This window comes from Nicotiana tabacum, chromosome 6 (genome assembly GCF_000715075.1).
Source record: "Nicotiana tabacum cultivar K326 chromosome 6, ASM71507v2, whole genome shotgun sequence".
Lineage (NCBI taxonomy): Eukaryota > Viridiplantae > Streptophyta > Magnoliopsida > Solanales > Solanaceae > Nicotiana > Nicotiana tabacum.
The window spans coordinates 61441834-61460701 of record NC_134085.1 but is presented as its reverse complement, the minus strand read 5'-3'; the positions used below and the strand labels follow the sequence as shown (position 1 = coordinate 61460701).

Genomic DNA, 18868 nt, shown 5'->3' with positions numbered 1-18868 from the left:
AGGAAGAGCTCAAGCCCAAAGGAGATGAATTGTCCAAGTTTTACAATTATTTGGTAGTCCAAATTGAAGTCCAAGAGGAGGAAGATTGGGTTACCAAATCAGCCCTTGAAGTCCACCAATAGGGCTCAAAATGACCTTAAAAGAGGTCCAAAAGGGAGTGTTTCAAAAGGAGCCCAATTGGAGTCCAAACCAATGGCCCAAACTAATAGTTTGAAGGCCCAAATCTGCCCCAAAAGGATTTGGCCGCCCCCCACTTAATTTTGATGGTTTTTGTTACCCCTTAGGAGCCACCTACCTAAGTTTGATGGCTATTGTGACCCCTAGCAGCCCCCTACCTAATTTAGATGACTTTTTAGCAACCCCCTACATTATTTTAAGTGCTTTTAACTCCTATAAATAAGGAGTTCTTCTCATTCATAAGACACAACATTTATTGATTAAGTATATCATACTTTGAGAGTTCTTTTGAACCTTTGTTACTTGTGCTTTGAGATTTATCTTTCAACCTTTACTAGTTCTTAGTTCAAGGTAGTAAGATTACTTCTCTTTTATGATATCTTTGATTCCTTTGTGGTATTCTTAGAAGGCGATTAATACTAGTTATTAATTGTTGTCTCAAGTTACTCGTAAAGTGGTCAAGATCCGAATCTATTGTTTTGATTTGCTTTTTAAGTAAAGGCGTTTGTTTTGTTCCATAAATCAAGACGTTGTTACTTTGATCTTGTCAAGGCTATAGAACTTACGTTCTTGGAAGTTCTTGGAATTCTTTCCTTGAATTCTTCCCATGTCCTTTATTTTCATCTCTTTAATTCTAGTTGTTTAATTCCTTGTTGTTATTGCTTCCGCATTTACTTCTCAAATTCTTACTCTAATTTGGATTCCCGACCTAGTTGTTATCAAAAAGTGAATAAAGTAAAAGGTGGAAGGGATTCAAAGAAAAACAAGGATGAAAGGCAAGGAGTAAATAGAGAAGGAGAAAAATAAATATCATGACCAAGAAAGAGTGACGTTACATCTCTCTAGTTCCTCCGAGGAAAAAGAAAATGACTCAAAGAGTCGATAAGTATGAGCCAAAAAGAGAAGATGGAGTGATTAGGGAAAGATGAACCCATTCTATTCCAAAAAGTCCTACCTTAGTCCAAAAGCCTTCATTACATCCCGAAAAAAGCCCTACATGATTTCAAGTTGAGTGAGCTTATATTAGTGGTGATTTACACGAGGGGCAAGCATATGGTACTTAGAGTCGTACTTGTGACATTCTTTTGAGAGAGATGAGCGAACTTTTCACAATCTTTGAATTGAGTGCTACATTCTAAAGCGGGATATGCTAACGGAGAGTAGAGGAGGAGGAGTTTGGGATCCAAAATGACCTACATGAAAGAACGAGCTTCCTTAATGAATAAAGTCAATTCTTGATACTCTAGTGTCACATTAGAACTATTGTACTTAAAAAGTCAAATAATTACTTTGTTGATAATTCATACGTGTTGTGGGTAATTATTGGTCCCAATTGATATGTAATTGATTCACCTTAGGCCAACTGAAATAGTTCTTATCCTGTGGAGGTGGGAATTACCTTATTTGCTTGAGGACAAGCAAAAGCTTAAGTTTGGGGAAGTTGAAAAGTAGGAATTTTGACTACTTATTTGCACTCTTTTACTTTCGTTTTAGCTCAAAATTGCTTTAAGATATTCCCGAAAACTAATGAAATATGCTTTCTTGCAGAAATGTTAGAATATGAGGTAAAGAGATGAAAATAAACTCAAGAAGGAGTAATTTTGGACAAGGACCAAAACAAGGCTAAAAGGGTAAAATGCGGACGACATAATATTGAGTGCGGCCGCAGAACATAAGGATGCCCCTGACAGAAGTTCTTTATAAAGTGCAGCCATAGAATATGAGGTTCATAGAGATGGAATGTTGGGCAATGAAGAAGTGCGGACAACACCACTATTGTGCAGCCGCATAATCAAGAGCGCAGCCGCACTAAAAAATGTGCGGTAGGCAGAAGCGCCCCATGCCAAAGCCCAAGATCAAGAAATTCGGATTGCACCATGATTGTGCAGCCGCAGAATCAAGAGTGCGGCCACATATGTCCAACCTTTCAAACCAAGTTTCAAAGTGCGGACCGCACACAGAATTGTGCGGCCGCATAACCTCCACATGGGCAATTTTATACGACAATTTTAGCTGGGTATAAATGGATCTTTTTGTCATTTTTAGGTTAAGTTTGGTGCACCTGAGAATAGAGAGTCATTTTTCTTTACTGTATTGGGTAACTTTGTAATAGTTTAATATTTTAACATTAGATTTTCTTTCCTTAATCATCTATTATGAATTTTATCGTAATTTCTTTTTAAATTACTTTATCTTCCATGAGTAGCTAAATTTCTAGCTAGGATTGTGTCTCAACCCTAGTGTGGGTACTTAATGAGTGTTTGATTTAGGGCTTGTTTATTATTGGATAATGATATTTAGCCTAGTTATTGCTTGAATTTGAGAATTAATGGTTGCAAACATTGATTCATGCCTAAATAAATTAGTTTCTACTTGAGAAAGAGAGACTAAGTCTAGGAAAACTTGGCTAACAAGGAATTGGGGTGAACTCAATAAATTTATAGCCCCAATTAAAGGTTTGATTCTAGAGATAGTAAGACCCGACTTGAGCATTTATCACTTGTTTTGTGCAATACCAATTTGGACTTCAGAAAGCCAAATTGGGCAAAATCACTCTAACTACCGAGAGGTATTGAGTGGGTACTTGCGTGTGATTGCTATATTACAACCCCAACCAAATAAACTTTTCCTAGAGCCTACAATCCGTTAGGTAACCACCTAGGTGGAAGTCAGGACCCTAGATCTTTTATAAACTTGAAAAACAACACTGCTAAAAACATTGTCTCTTAGCTTTTCAAATACAAGCATTAGCATACAAACTAGAAGTAGAAAAGAAACAACTGAATATGTGGAAGTGCAATCTTGGGCATGTCATACACTAGGTATATACTATTCCCATATAAAGCTCTTTGTGAATCGACCCCGACTCGCGTTGGGTATTTATAATTGCATCGACTGCCTCGCAATCCCAATTAGTGATGTGAGTTTTGGTGACATTAGTTTTTAGCGCTGTTGCCGGGGAGCTAAAGACGGATTTAGCTATATATTTGGTTTTGTGTGTGATTTGTCTTCTTTTCCTTCCGGTTACTAATCTTTTGGTGAAACAATTGTAGGTGATACAATGGCTGTCAACAACAATGATCCTCTTGGAAACGTGCCATTGGGGGATGACGGGGTTGATGATCAAGTTGATGAGGTTCCTCTTGAACCTCAAGGAAATAGACGAGGTCTCCCCCTTCAAGACAACGTTCCCGTTCCTACCCCACCTCCTCCAAGAGCGGCGGCACACCGGGTGTTGCCAAATGAAGGATACGTAAGTTCCATAGTCCCATCCCGCATTAGGGTGGAAAACTTTAAAATCACAAATCTCATGCTTAAACTGTTGGAACAACGGGAATTCTTCACCGGGGCTCCAAGTCAAAATGCATACAAGCACTTGAAAGGGTTTGTTGACACTTGTTGAGGGAGCAAACAAACTAACGTCTATGAGGATGCTTTGCAGTTGAGGTTATTCCCTTTCTCTCTTCAGGTAAAGGCCTTGGATTGGTTAGAGAGGTTGTCAAATCATTCTATTCATACATGGGATGAATTAGCTGAGAAATTCATTTCCAAGTTATTTTCTCCCGGGCATATGGCAACTCTTAGGGATGAGATTCTAGATTTCAAACAAGAACCCAATGAGCCTTTGCATGAGATATGGGGAAGGTACCGTACTATGGTGAAAGAGTGCCCAATGACATGATAGAGGCTATGATCCAGCAAACTTTCTATAGAGGGGTCAACACTATCAATGCGTGGTCAATCAACTTGCTGGTGAAAATTTCATGACAACGCCATATGTGGAAGCTTGTAAGATTCTTTATGGGATGGAGGATACTTCATCGGCATGATAAAGTAGCTCAAAGGTTCCTCAAGGCGATCCAAATGTGATTCACTTGCATAAACAATTACATGATCATGGGCAAGCAATTGCCGAGTTGACCACCACAATGAATAGACTAGCCAAAGCTCAACTCCAATAAGTGCAAGGTCCCAAGCAAGTAAATGCAATGGAAGGAGTGAGTATGAGGGTAAACAAGAGAAATAGAAAAGAAACAACTGAATATGTGAAAGTGCAATCTTGGATACGTCATACACTAGACTAGGTATATACCTAATCCCATATAAAGCTCTCTATGGAATCAACCCCGACTCTTGGGTATTTATAATTGCATCGACCGTCTCACAATCTCAATTAATGGTGTGAGTTTGGGTGACATCAACTCTCAAGTTAAAGCAACTAAACACATTCATCATATAATTCAACCACATAAGAAGTACATAATAAGAGTCAAAAGATGAGCCCACACATGAAAAGAAAGTCACATATATTCTCAAGGTATACAGTCACAAAAATTTAGGAAAAAGTACTCAATGCAAATTATCCTACTCTAAGTCTGATATAAAATATGTCAAAAAAATACAGATACTCAAAATTTTCCTATTCCACTTGTCAATTATTTAAAAAAAAATCTTTAGACTTTTGTACCTTAGAAAAACTATCTAGGAAGTTTATCATTGGAAAAATTTCAAAAGTTCTGAATATTCTACATAAAAAACCTATTATCACCCGGTTCAAAGAGTCGTCCCTTGAAAAAGAACCATGACCATAAGAAAAACGACATCTACCTAAAAAAATTCTTAATTTTTCATTTTTAAATTAAAATAGCACAAAAACAATTACTCAATTAACCTCTCCACCTTACACTTAAAATTATGCATTATTCCCAATGCATATTATAAATAACGAGATAGTAAAAGAAATTCTCTGATAGGCCAAATGCCGAAGCATTAGTAGTTTATGGGGAACTCAGACTTCTCCTAGACATGGTCCTTTGTGCGAGTACCCACACTTAGTTTCAATCATCTAGCTTGCTTTTGCATAGTTCTAATGTCTTTTCTTTCCATGCTCATACTCCTACAAAATTAAAAATAATACTACAAAAATAATCCAATAAAAAATAAAAATAAAACTAAAAATAAAAATATATGAAAGATGGGTTGCCTTCTAACAAGCACCTGATTTAACGTTGCAGCACGACATGAATAACTTTTTGACTTTCGAAATTATAATTGGATCCCAAGGTTTAATTCAAGATTGTGATTGTTCTCATGGGGCAGTGCAAATTGTTATGAGCCAAAAATACAATATTTTCTTATGCACTTTTTAGCTTTCAGCTGAGGAGTGCCACCTTGCCTAGACGACCTTGAAAATTTCAGAATATATGGCTCATCTACCTCTTTTCTTACCTTTTTGTAATTGTAATGATCCATTCTCATTTCACCATCCAAACACAGTATATAGAAGTATTTAGAATGACGTCCATTGCGATCAAATATATGAACTTCTAGACTTTTAATATTCTCAATACCAATCTTACTATAGTCAACTAAATTTGTACCCTCAATATATTTATCTGACTTTAGTATCACTTCTTCAATATCTACATCATCAAATTTTAGTTGGTTAGATTGTTGATGTTCTACTTTGACCTCCTCCATTAGAAACTTAATTCTACCTCTAATATTTTTGGCTACTATCCATAATATTAGCTTTTTGAGCACTAAAAGCTTCAACTAGTTGACTCACTTGATCATCAAAGCTACGAATTGTTGCCTTTTTCCTTTTGTATCTACAGACGTTTCTCATTATTTTATTCCACAAGAACTTTAACATACCCTTGATCTTCTTCAAGTTAGCTTTCCGAGGTTCTTTATTCCTATAATTTTACGAGAAAAGGCAGAACTATCATAATAGGGGGTTTAGGAAGGATAAAAAAATACAAGCACAACCATAAAAGTGAACATCTTGACTACCACACATATTTCACGCATAAGATTGAGTTGATACACATAACTCGCTCCATAAAATATTTTAATAATTTCACCACAAGTGGTTTCCTCCACAATATTCATAAGAAATATCAAAATTAGAATTGCCAACATTAAAACTCGCATAACTCCAAGATTTCATGTTTCTCAAATCAACAAGTATAAATAAAATAAAATAAAAGTTTAAACTTGAAATCTAGTAATATGTACAGCTACAACTATACCATTTGTTCTTCGGTAATGGTACCAAAATTTTATCACGCCCAACTCTAGCCCAAAAAATAATAAGCATCATAGCAAATATAATTCGATCTAAGAGTCCGGAGTCAAACCCAACAGAGAACAAAGGCTTAGCTACAGTTTTCTATGTTGCTAAGAAAACAAGTTCGAATAATTTCCTAGTCATAAAGATTGTGATCTGTAGTTAAAATTAGTTAACTAACAAATACTAAAAAGCAATAAAATTATCAACTAACGAGGATGAAATTGGAGAAAAGATTAAGGAGGCCTAGAGTTATGATTTTTCCAATTATCGGAATCCTTCCCATTACATCTCCTATAATTTCACCTAAGTATTATGTAGTGACCGTGAGAATTTTAGATGTCGTAATTCTCTCCCGAGAAAATACAATAATTTACTGGATATATTCTCCCGAATGACACTAGCTAACACTATCTTATCGTTTACTATGACCACGCCAATGCTTTGTTATTTCTAAACCCACCTTTAAATCAGCCTATTGATTCCTCACATGCGCTTGGAGTGATGTTGTTTAACAACCACCTAAATTTGTACCATTTTACAAGTAAATAGGCACAGTCAATTAAGAGCTCTTCAATTAACTAAAATAAGCATGTAGTTGAATACATAGAAAGATCCAAACACTCAATTATATCAAAACGTATCAAGAATTTATCCTACAAAAAGTTCCATCAAAATCCTAGATAATAGAATTAGCTACTCATAAAAAGTATGTGAAAATACAATACCAAAATTCATAACCAACAGTAAAAAATAGGAAGAAGGAAGAAACTTGTGATGAATCTTCTTCCTTGCTCCTAGTGTGTTCTTGTCTCCGAGGGTCTTGTATTTCTCCAAAGTAGTGTCTCCCCTACAAAGTTATGTAAAAATCTTGCTTAGAGCGTATTTTATGACCTAGGCAGGATGGAGGGCCGTCCAATGCAATCCAAAATCAGATAAGAAAACTGGAGGACACGTCAATTTTCATACACGCGGTCATAGACGAGTTCCCAGCTGTTTAATTTTTATTCTGCGAAGTTCTCTGTGCATAGCGGGAGCTTAGTGCACCGTACTGCCCAACCTTGAAGTGCTTCGTGCCATCGCCATACTTTACTGTTTTGCCACAATACTTCTTCTTTTACTCCATTTTCATTCAAACTTGTTCCTATGCATAAAAAACAAATAATGAACATATTTCAGTTCAAAAATGAAATAACCCCATGCAACTCACACGACAAAACAAGATGAAAACACGCACAAAAATATATACTTTTGGTCTTTTATCAGATCTCAAATTTAAAATTTAATGAAGATAAAAACAACTAAGTAATTTTTCATATTTGTCCAAATTTTGATGGACAAAATTATTGGTAGTTTGAATCATACCAAATCTTTCACGACCCAAATTTTCCTTCGTAAGATGTTGTGACGGCACCTAATCTCTAAGACTAGGTAAGCCTAACAATTGCGGAATAACGGAAATAATAACAGAAATAACGACTATACTTCAATAGATATATAATACTGAAAACTGTTGCTCGCCATGTACAAGTAAAACCAACAACTCCAAGTATACACAACTCCCGAACCCCGACAGTCACAAGCTACAAGCTCTAAGGAATTTACTAACTGTCTCTATACATCAGCATCTAAAAGAATAAGAAAAAAGACAACATAAGGATAGAGGGTGACTCCGAGGTATGTGGACGCTGGCAGATATAACTTGAAGTCTCCAAGTAGCAGCATACACACTCTACTAATATCAGGGCTGGTAGGAGGTACCTGGGGCTGCACACAAAATATGTGCAGAAGAGTAGTATGAGTATATCATAATGGTACCCATTAATGACCAAGACTAACCTCGGTAGAGTAGTGACTGTAGACATGTGATTTTTGACCCTCCCCAAGATTTTTCATATTTTAGCACGTAAATATTTAATTTAGGCCTAATATAGCTATTTCAACTAATTTTTACTCTTTTACTTTATTTTATTACAAGAAAAATGAAAATTACAAAAATTGTTCCATTAATGTTTTGTAGTCATTTTTAATCTTGAAAAATACCAAAAAAAAATAGTTTATTTTAACGGTCAGTCTTACTTTAATAGTTATTTTATTTAAGTAGGATTAATTAATAAATGAGATCGCATTTTTAATCTCGTTCGCATGGAAAGAATAAAACTTGGGCTCGAGCAATCCATTTTTAGGCCTAATTTTGGACCTAGCTCGTAATTCCCAAGCCCATAATTCCTAGGTCATACCCCTAACCTAATTCCTACCCCTATATAATAGTACCTAATGCACAAAATAATGGAGGGACGCCTAAAACCCATCTGATCTGCTGTTTTCTATCTTCAGCAAAACGGACACACAGCAATTAGCGTTTCCATAGATGGGACAAAACAAAAAACCCAAAAACATGAGCTAACCTAGAGATAGACTAACGCCTAAAGCAAAGAAAAGAAAAAAGATCGGCCACTTCTCTGGAAAAGATCGAAAAAAAAACAAAAATGAAGGACCCCATCTGACTCCTCATGAGAAACGGAAATCAGCAGCCATAAACACAAACGAAACCTAGCACTTTTCGTGAGGAATTTGGATCTGTTTGGCGCAACTAGAGTGAGTTGTAGCTTCAGTAGAATCCCGTTTCGGTCGATGTGAAGGTTTGTTTGCCGATTCGAGTTTTGTCTGCCAAGGTCTGGGTTCATCGTGGTCATGTCCGGGTCTTGTTTGCTTTGAGATTTCCCTGATATAAAACTCAAAAGCTCAGATTCAACACAAAGGTCCAATTCTTTTAACTCTTCGTCAATTTTATTCCATTTTTAAAAATAAAATAAAAACAACTTGTATGGATCATTCGGTGTATGATTCTATTGGATGTTTAATTATTTGATGAAGCTACTCATGACCTGTTTGAGTGATTTTGGTTAAGTGTTAAAATGAAATAAGATTCCTACACTATAGGTAAATATAGTGTAGTCAGTGAGCTTTTTGGTCCATTATTGATCTTAGCATTTGAGGTTTCTGCACAGTGATATTCTATTTCACCGTTATGTGGGGGGGCAAAATGTATAGTATTAATGATCTTCCCATTTCTTGCAAACCGTGTGGTCTCAAATTTTATACTAATGCTGTTGTTGCTTTGATCGAGAAATAACATAAAAGGGGAATCGGTGATAACGTGTATGGCTTTATTGTGTTGTCTTTGTTCTCGTTTAATTTGTCGAAGTTCACTTGGGAACGAGTAAGTCGGCCTCTTCCTCACAATAATTCCATAACTCATGGCCTTCACAATAATCTCAAAATTTAGGAAGAATAATGAATATTTGTAGCTTGCTTTAGGCGCGTTTTTATAATAAATTATCGTGGCCATGGGTACGGTTCCTGTGGCATGGTCACGATATGTAAATCCCAATTCGGGGGTGCATTTCATGTAGCCCGATCATAGCAACTTCGAATAATAAAACCCTTTGAAATAAATTGAGGTGTGTCATGTTGAATAAAATCTCCAAAACCAATGGCCCTCACTTAATTAATTTTTAACTCTTTTGAAATCGAGGTGTGCCATTTAGTTGAATTTTTCATGGCCCTCGCAAACCTGAAATTGCGTAGTTGCTTTAGGCACGCTATTTAAAAAGCTACTTTCCTAAACTCGGGTGTGCATTTATGTGACCCAAATCCAAATCTCAACAACGTTAGATGAAATGTGTCGTAGACCGCGGGTGCATTTATGTGACATGGTTCAAGACGTGTTTCATATGATGTTGAAATCTTCCCCAAAAATAATTAAATAAAAGTGGTTTAATAAGTTAAAATTGTACCATAGGTTAAAACATGTATTAAAATCAGTAAATAGGCCAAATAATAACAGTTGAGCGACCGTGCTAGAACCACGGAACTCGGGAGTGTCTAACACCTTTTTCCGGGTTCACAGAATTCCTTACCCGGATTTCTGTGTTCGCGGACCAATAATAGAGTCAAACTTCCTCGATTCGGGATTTTAAACCGGTGACTTGGAACACCATAAATTATCCCAAGTGGCGACTCTGATTTTCAAAATAATTAATTCCGTTTCGGTTATTGTCACTTTAATTGGAAAAACTCCCTTATACCCTCCCGGGGTGTAGGTAAAAAGGAAGTGTGACAGCTCTGGTGACTCTGCTGGGGAAAAGAACCCAGAACTTCTAGTTTAGGGTTCAGAATTCGAGCTTAGAGTAATTGTTATATTTGGCTTTATTTGTTGTCTGATTTTATTTACATGTTTGGGCCTAATGTGATGTTGCTTTTTACTGCTTTGATATTACCTGAGCTGTATATAAACTGCTACGAAACCCTTCTCTTCTCATCTTTGGGGATGTGCACGCTGGTGACTCCTCTTCTGTTAGTGTCATACCTTGAAATAAGAAAGAGACTCGGACAAGTTACAAATCCGGATGGCCTTTTGGTTCCCGATACGTAGCCCTCTCCTCGGCTCGAGTTGTCCGCTCGGGTACACAAGTATAGAACAATATACCCAGGTTTTTAGCTTAGAATAACTCAGCCTCATACCGGATCCCTGGTAGGAATATTTGTTTGTATCATGTGCATTTGACTTTGGGGACTCAACACAGGGGTTGAGTCCGTCTAGGATAGGTGCACCCAAATTAAAAGACCATTCTGATACATCTTACGTGCTACTTGCGTATCTGTCTATTTCGGCTTGCATGCTGACTGGCTTCTAGAATAGGGAAAGAAAATGAAAAAAAAAATAAAAATCGAAAAAAAAAAGAGAAAAGTAAAGAGAGTGAGAAGTAGGTATTTGAATTACCCTAAAATTCTGTTGAAATTTTTTTTAAAAAAAAGAAAAGTCATTTCAAAATAAGTCATATTTTCTTTTGTTCCGTCAAAACTGGGCGAACTACGCGGGTCTAATTCTCACCGGATGTGAGATACGTAGGCAAACCTCATCGGTTCCGGCCCATAATTTTCAAAAAATCCAAAAATATTTTCCTTTACTTCCTCTCTAGAAAACTCTTTTTTTTTAGACCTTAATTTTCAAAAAATTCAAAAATATTTTCCGTTACTTGCTTTAGAAAGCCTTTCTTTTAGACCCTAATTGTGTTTTAAAAAAATTACAAAAAAATATTTTCTTTTAATTTCTTCCAAAAATATTTTCATTCTTCTTTCAAAATTGAAAAGAAATTCAAAATTCAAAAATATTTTCTTTTTTAGAAGCATTTCTTTCATAAATTCAAAATAAAATTCCAAAAATATTTTCTTTCTTCTTTAGAAGTTTTTCTTTCAAAATTCCAAAAAAAAAATCAAAAAAAAAACTTTCTTCTTTAGAAGTCTTTCTTTGCAAAAATGCTGAAGAAAAATCAAAATTCAAAAATATTCCCTTTTTTTATAAGTCTTTCTTTCGAAAAATAAAATAAAATAAATTCAAAACAAAAAGTTAGCTTATTTACTTTATTCATGATCTTACCGAACTACGCAAGTTCTGATTCATGTTCCCACATGATAAGTAGGCAACCCACATCAGGTTCGATCAACTGTTTAAAAAAAATGAAAAAAAACAAAGGTGAAAAAATATTGATAATAATAAGGACGACCTGAGTCCATTCTAACACGTTTTGTTTTGAATTGTGAAGAAAGTTGAGGTGGTCGGTTTGTGGTAAGCGGCCAACACAAGATCCAAGGAAAAATGATAACTGACGTCGAAGCTGTTACAAGTGCTCAAGAGACTCAGAGGCAGAGGATTCAACAAGAGTCTACTGTGGTTGAGGAAAATAGAATATTGAAACAGCAAATGACCGAAATGTGTCAAGCATGGGCCAGTGGTCAAGGACAGCCTCGTCATGAGTCACAATTTGCTACACAACAAGAGCAGTACTACTCTCCTGAGTACCACTCGTACTCATTTGATCTTCCTGTAAACATTGAGAAGCCTGTCCGAAAGATGGTACAGGAAGAAATGACCCAAAGAGTGAAAAGCTTAGAACAACGGTTGAAAAACATGCAAGTGTTGGCAGGTCAAAAGAGTGGTGCCTTCAAAGATCTATGTATGTTCCCCAATGTCCACTTGCCGCCTCGTTTCAAGACTCCCAAATTTGAAAAATATGATGGACATGGAGATCCCATAGCCTACCTGAAAAGGTATTGCAATCAACTAAGAAGTGCAGGAAGAAATGAAGAATTGTTAATAGCTTATTTTGGGGAAAGCCTTACGGGAGTAGCCTCCGAATGGTTTATGGATAAAGACACATCTCGCTGGTATGTCTGGGATGACATGGCATAAACCTTTGTCAAACAGTTCCAATACAACATCGACATTGCCCCAGACCGTATTTTCCTTTCAAACCTGAAGAAGAAACCAAGTGAAAGTTTCAGGGAATATGCCATTAAATGGGGAGAGCAAGCAGCTCGAGTTAAGCCACCCATGGATGACCACGAGCTAATCACTGTCTTCCTTCAAGCGCAAGAGCTAGATTACTTTCAAAACATGATGTCCGCAGTTGGCAAATCCTTCTCGGAAGCAATCAAAATGGGAGAAATGGTAGAGAATGGTTTTAAGACAGGCAAAATTATAAGTCAAGCAGTTTTTAAAGCCGCAACTCAGGCTGTCCGGGTTGAATCTGATAATTTTAGCGACACAAATGAGAAGGTTGAAGAAATCATGATGACATCAGGGTCGAGAAGAGGTCCCAGGAGAACATCTCGAAGGTATGAGCAGCCTCCTCAAGTTTCCCATGACTCCCCTGAGCAGTATTATCTACTCAGAACCCTCAATACTCTATCGCTCCACCTCGGTATGTTGTCCAGCCACCAAAACACCCCAGAAGGCGAGCACGAGCATCACAAAATCTCCACTAGCTTCCACAAAATTTTCAGGTACCCTATAACCTACATCCAGGTCAGAGGTACAAAAGGGAACAAAAGTTGAAAGATAATTTTACACCAATAGGAGAGTCCTATGCAAGCTTGTTTGAGAAATTAAAGCATTATGACATGATTGCACCTATTCCTCCAAATCATGTGGACCCACGTGCAAGAAGCTTTGACCCTTCTAAAAGGTGTGAATACCATTCCAATGCCCATGGGCACAATGTTGAAAGCTGTCGGGATTTGAAAAAGGAGATAGACAGGATGATCCTGGAAAACCTGATTGTTATCCAAGACAGTGACACCCAGAATATCGTGCAGAATCCTTTACCTGCACATGATGATGCACACTTTGTGGGGATGATGCGTGGTGATAGGGAGTATGAGAATCCTCTCGGGAATTTGCTAACTGAAGTTAATGATTTTGAAATTGGAGAAGGCTCTGTCGATCCTGATGAGCGAATTTGTGGCTAAATATCAAGCTTAGCAATTGAAAAGTCATTCCCTCCTCACTAGGAAGGAATTTTGGTAGTTTGTTTTGATGTTTTTTCTATTATCTGGGTTATTTCAGAGTTGTGATCCAGATTTTATTTGTTTTATTGAGTCAAACCCTTCTATCCCTCTATTCTGTTTGTGTGAGTCCTGTCTTTCTGTTCTGTTGCTATTTTTCATTAGCCAGGTTATCTAGGGTTGTAACTCGAATTTTAGGTTGTTTGTCTTGTTGTTTAATCAATGAAATATAGTTTGTCCTTTTGTGTCATTCCATACTTAGTTCTTTTTCCGCTAGTCTTAATGGCATAACATGCATGCGGAATTTTTGGCCAGATCTTAGAAAATTGGTTTAAGTTTGAATTGGACAACTGAGGAAAAGGCATTTTTTTAGGATGAATAAAGAGTTGAAATACTTTGGAATTAAGGTCGAGCAAAATTCACCTTCAAATCATTGTGAAGATCGGGCTTGAGGATGTCTAATCAATTGAAGTTTGTTAGAAATTTCGACATTAAGGGACGGAAAGTATCTTGAGATCATGACACACCAAGATGACAGACATGTTCGTCAATGCTGTGATCGCGAAAGATACTATGTTTGGCATTCTTGAGGCTGGGAGGCCCTCTTTCTGCTATCAAACACTTTATATCCTTCGCTACCCCTTTTGAGCCTGTGTTATTTTATTTAACTACCTTCTTTTTTAATCAAGTTTAGAGTCAAAAAAAAAAGAGAAAGAAAAAAAATCCATGTCCCAAGAATACAAACTGGGGCAATTCTTAGAAAGTTCGAAAAAAAAAGAATTGTCGAAGGTCCATGCCCTCAAAAATAGAAGTTGGGGCAAACAAAAAAGAAAAGAAAAGAAAAAAAGATTAAAAAAAAAAGAAAAGAAAAAGAGAAACAGAAAGAAAGATGAAAAAAATAGTTAGGTTAGATGTTTGAACTACGTTCGACCTGATTTCTTAAAAAAGGATACGTAGGCAGCCTCACGGTTCGGTCCAACCAAATAAGAATTCAGAGAAGCAAAACAATTCCAAAAAAAAATCCCCAATAGCTGAAACTGGGGCAGAGATTTTTATTTCACTTGTAAAAGAGTCGGTTCCAAGAGTTGTAAGTCCATAACTCCTCATTTTGAGTCTACTTTGAGCCTTCATGCCGATCTTTTTGCCCGACCCTATCCAATAACCTTCCAAATAAAGACCTCCTGATACACCTTCAAGAATGCCAAGAGAAACATGCAATGAGCAACAACGATCACGCGACATAGAACACTGTCAGGATGCTCACACAAGAAAAGCGAAAGAAAAAGAAAAAAAAAAGGAAAATGAGAGAGTCTTATTAGTGAAAACCCTCACGGGCACAATAAGGCGACGGTAAGTAGAGATGAATAAATGAGAGAGGCTTGTTGGTGAAAATTCCTCGGGGCACCATTAGTCGAAAGTGAGTCGTGAAGCTGATGCAAAAGATTGGCACGGATACGCCCGACTTCAAAGATCATAAGAATGGTAAAATGGAAGATTTGGTCAGTTTGATAGATCGGCTGTTAAGTCCAAAAGGCATGTCATGATTATTAAGGCTAGTTATTGAAAAAAAAAAAGAAAAAAAAATTCTTCCTTCTGTCCTTCCGACAGGGGAATTTCTTGTTAATATTTGTTTCTTTGCGTCATTGTGTCCTTCACCCTGAGTCAGTCCTTCTCAAAACAAGCAAGAAAAGATTTCAAAATCTGCCACCAGATTTTCAGTTGTACAAAGCAAATTTGGCCTGCAAACTCAGTTGTTACTGTCAACATGCCTTGAGGATTCATACAAAGGCTCCCCCAAAAGACTCTTGTCAGCCTGCTTAGCGCAAACAAAGATAACTTGTGATTCTCTCTGACAGACAAATTGCTCAGATATCAGAAAAGATCATCTAAGAAAAGATCTTCAATTGGGATAATGCTGATTGAGCCAGAAATACAAATGGTACCGGGTGTGAAACAGTTAGAGTTGGTGCAGAACAAAAGTTTCTTGAGACTGACTCAAGATGATCGAGCAAAAGCCAAGCTGCTCAAGACTCAAGGCCACAAACCGACCACCATTTTCAAAACTGAAATTTTTTTCTTTGTATGAAATAGGAACATAGCAGTGAAGAGAAAGTGGTTCAAAAAAAAGAGGAAAAAAAGAAAAGAAGATAAGAGAAGAGCTGACAAAGGGAAGTTTCTCAAATCTTTGCCTTTATTTATCTTGCTATTGTGCATAAAATCTTGCCTTTGATTTTTATATTTTTCCTCCTAGGATAAAAAGTCCTAGTCTGATGGATTTTCGTCCCAATATAAATCCTAGTCTGATGAACTTTCTCGTAGGATCATAGTCTGATGAATTTTTCTCCTAAGATAGAAAACCTAGTCTGATGAATTTTCTCCTAGGATAGAAATCTTAGTCTGATGAATCTTTCTCCTAAGATACAAAAAAAGACCTAGTCTGATGAACTTTCTCTTAGGATCAAAATCTTAGTCTGATCAATTTTTTTCCTAAGATAGAAGACCTAGTCTGATGAACTTTCTCCTAGGATAAACGTCTTAGTCGGATGAATCTTTCTCCTAAGATACCAAAAACAAAACAAAAAAAAGAGAGAAAAGGACCTAGTCTGATGAATTTTCTCCTAGGATTAACGTCTTAGTCTGATGAATCTTTCTCCTAAGATAGAGAACCTAGTCTGGCGAATTTTCTCCTAGGATATTTTGAAAAAAAAGAAAGTCTGAATTTGAAAAAAAAAGGGTCATTTTTTTTAGTTTTCTTAAGATTATCAATGTTTAGTTTTCCTGAAATCAGGGGGGCCCGCCTGGAGAATAGGATCAGTTTTTACTTTAGTCAAGCTTAGTTTATAGTTTTCCTAGTCTATTCTTTAGTTTACACTCATCATTGCATCAATAGTACAAGTGATTTACAATTTTGCTAACAACTCACAAATCTTCCTAGCGCAAAATGGGGCAGAAAAAATTTCTTTTGTTTTGTCTGTTTTATTGTAATCAGGCGCCCACCTGGAGAACAAGGGAAGATAACTTAAGTTTCAATGGAAAGCAGTTTTGAAGGAAGATAACTCAAGTTTCAATGGAAAGCAGTTCAAGTCTCAAAGGAAAATAGTTCAAGTTAGAAGTAGCAGAAGCTCGCGGCAAGAAGACGAGTCAACAGACGAGATGATCAATGGAAGTAATCTTAGTCCAGAATTAAAAAAAAAATAAAAAAAAATAAATAATAAGAAAAGAAAAAGGGGAAAAAGGGAGTGAAGCCAAAATGCAGAAGCTGAAACAAGAGGCGGATTGCTCAAGACATGATTGAGGTCACAAGTACTGCATGTCCGGTCTTGATCCAAAAAGCTAAAGAAGAACGAACTAGCACCTGCAACTAGCAATCGTCAAGGTTCAAATCTAAAGTCTGCATGAAGAACCACTCAAGACTCAAGATCAAGCTTCAAAAGACTTATAGATAAGAATCTTGTAACTCGTAGTTGATAGGCTTAGCTAGTCTTTTTCATGTTTTGATTTTTGATGTAACATCAGGACCACGGACCAGAACCTTGACGGAACGACACCTCGACCAGCTCCTCACCTCGGCATACTCCATCATCTCACTCACTTCTGAATTACACGTGGCCTGATTCCTTTATAGCCAAGGATATGTAGGCAGCTCAGATACCAGGGCTCGGTCACATTCTCCTTCCTCTTCGTTTTTGATCTCCTTAAATAAGGGTTGGGTCAAAAAACATGTCTAGTCATTCTTTGTCTAAAAACTCTTCGCGTTTCCAGTCAAAGAGGGGCAGCTGTAGACATGTGATTTTTGACCCTCCCCAAGAGTTTTCATATTTTAGCACGTAAATATTTAATTTAGGCCTAATATAGTTATTTCAACTAATTTTTACACTTTTACTTTATTTTATTACAAGAAAAATGAAAATTACAAAAATTGTTCCATTAATCTTTTGTAGTCATTTTTAATCTTGAAAAATACAAAAAAAAAATAGTTTATTTTAGCGGTCAGTCTTACTTTAATAGTTATTTTATTTAAGTAGGATTAATTAATAAATGAGATCGCATTTTTAATCTCGTTCACAGGGAAAGAATGAAACTTGGGTTCGAGCAACCCATTTTTAAGCCTAATTTTGGACCTAGCCCATAATTCTCAAGCCCATAATTCCTAGGTCATACCCCTAACCTAATTCCTACCCCTATATAATAGGTCCTAATGCACAAAATAATGGAGGGACGCCTAAAACCATCTGATCCGCCGTTTCTATCTTCAGCAAAACGGACACACAACAATTAGCGTTTCCATAGATGGGACAAAACAAAAATCCCAAAAACATGAGCTAACCTAGAGATAGACTAACGCCTAAAGCAAAGAAAAGAAAAAAGATCGGCCACTTCTCCGGAAAAGATCGAAAAAAAAAACAAAAATGAAGGACCTCATCTGACTCCTCATGAGAAACGGAAATCAACAGCCATAAACACAAACGAAACCTAGCACTTTTCGTGAGGAATTTGGATCTGTTTGGCGCAACTAGAGTGAGCTGTAGCTTCAGTAGAATCCCGTTTCGGTCGATGTGAAGGTTTGTTTGCCGATTTGAGTTTTGTCTGCCAAGGTCTGGGTTCATCGTGGTCATGTCCGGGTCTTGTTTGCTTTGAGATTTCCATGATATAAAACTCAAAAGCTCAGATTCAACACAAAGGTCCAATTCTTTTAACTCTTCGTCAATTTTATTCCATTTTTAAAAATAAAATAAAAACAACTTGTATGGATCATTCGGTGTATGATTCTATTGGATGTTTAATTATTTGTTGAAGCTACTCATGACCTGTTTGAGTGATTTTGGTTAAGTGTTAAAATGAAATAAGATTCCTACACTATAGTTAAATATAGTGTAGTCAGTGAGCTTTTTGGTCCATTATTGATCTTAGCATTTGAGGTTTCTGCACAATGATATTCTATTTCACCGTTATGTGGGGCAAAATGTATAGTATTAATGATCTTTCCATTTCTTGCAAACCGTGTGGTCTCAAATTTTATACTAATGCTGTTGTTGCTTTGATCGAGAAATAACATAAAAGGGGAATCGGTGATAACGTGTATGGCTTTATTGTGTTGTCTTTGTTCTCGTTTAATTTGTCGAAGTTCACTTGGGAACGAGTAAGTCGGCCTCTTCCTCACAATAATTCCATAACTCATGGCCTTCACAATAATCTCAAAATTTAGGAAGAATAATGAACATTTGTAGCTTGCTTTAGGCGCGTTTTTATAATAAATTATCGTGGTCA

The 18868-nt window shown here is 36.6% G+C and overlaps 1 long non-coding RNA gene across 1 annotated transcript; it reads left to right on the top strand.

The window, feature by feature from the left end:
• The first annotated feature begins 8424 nt into the window (after positions 1 to 8424).
• Positions 8425 to 18496, top strand: LOC142181621 (uncharacterized). The gene is made up of 2 exons (XR_012710380.1): positions 8425 to 9012; positions 16641 to 18496. It is a non-coding gene; the product is annotated as an uncharacterized LOC142181621 (long non-coding RNA).
• Positions 18497 to 18868: the final 372 nt, after the last annotated feature.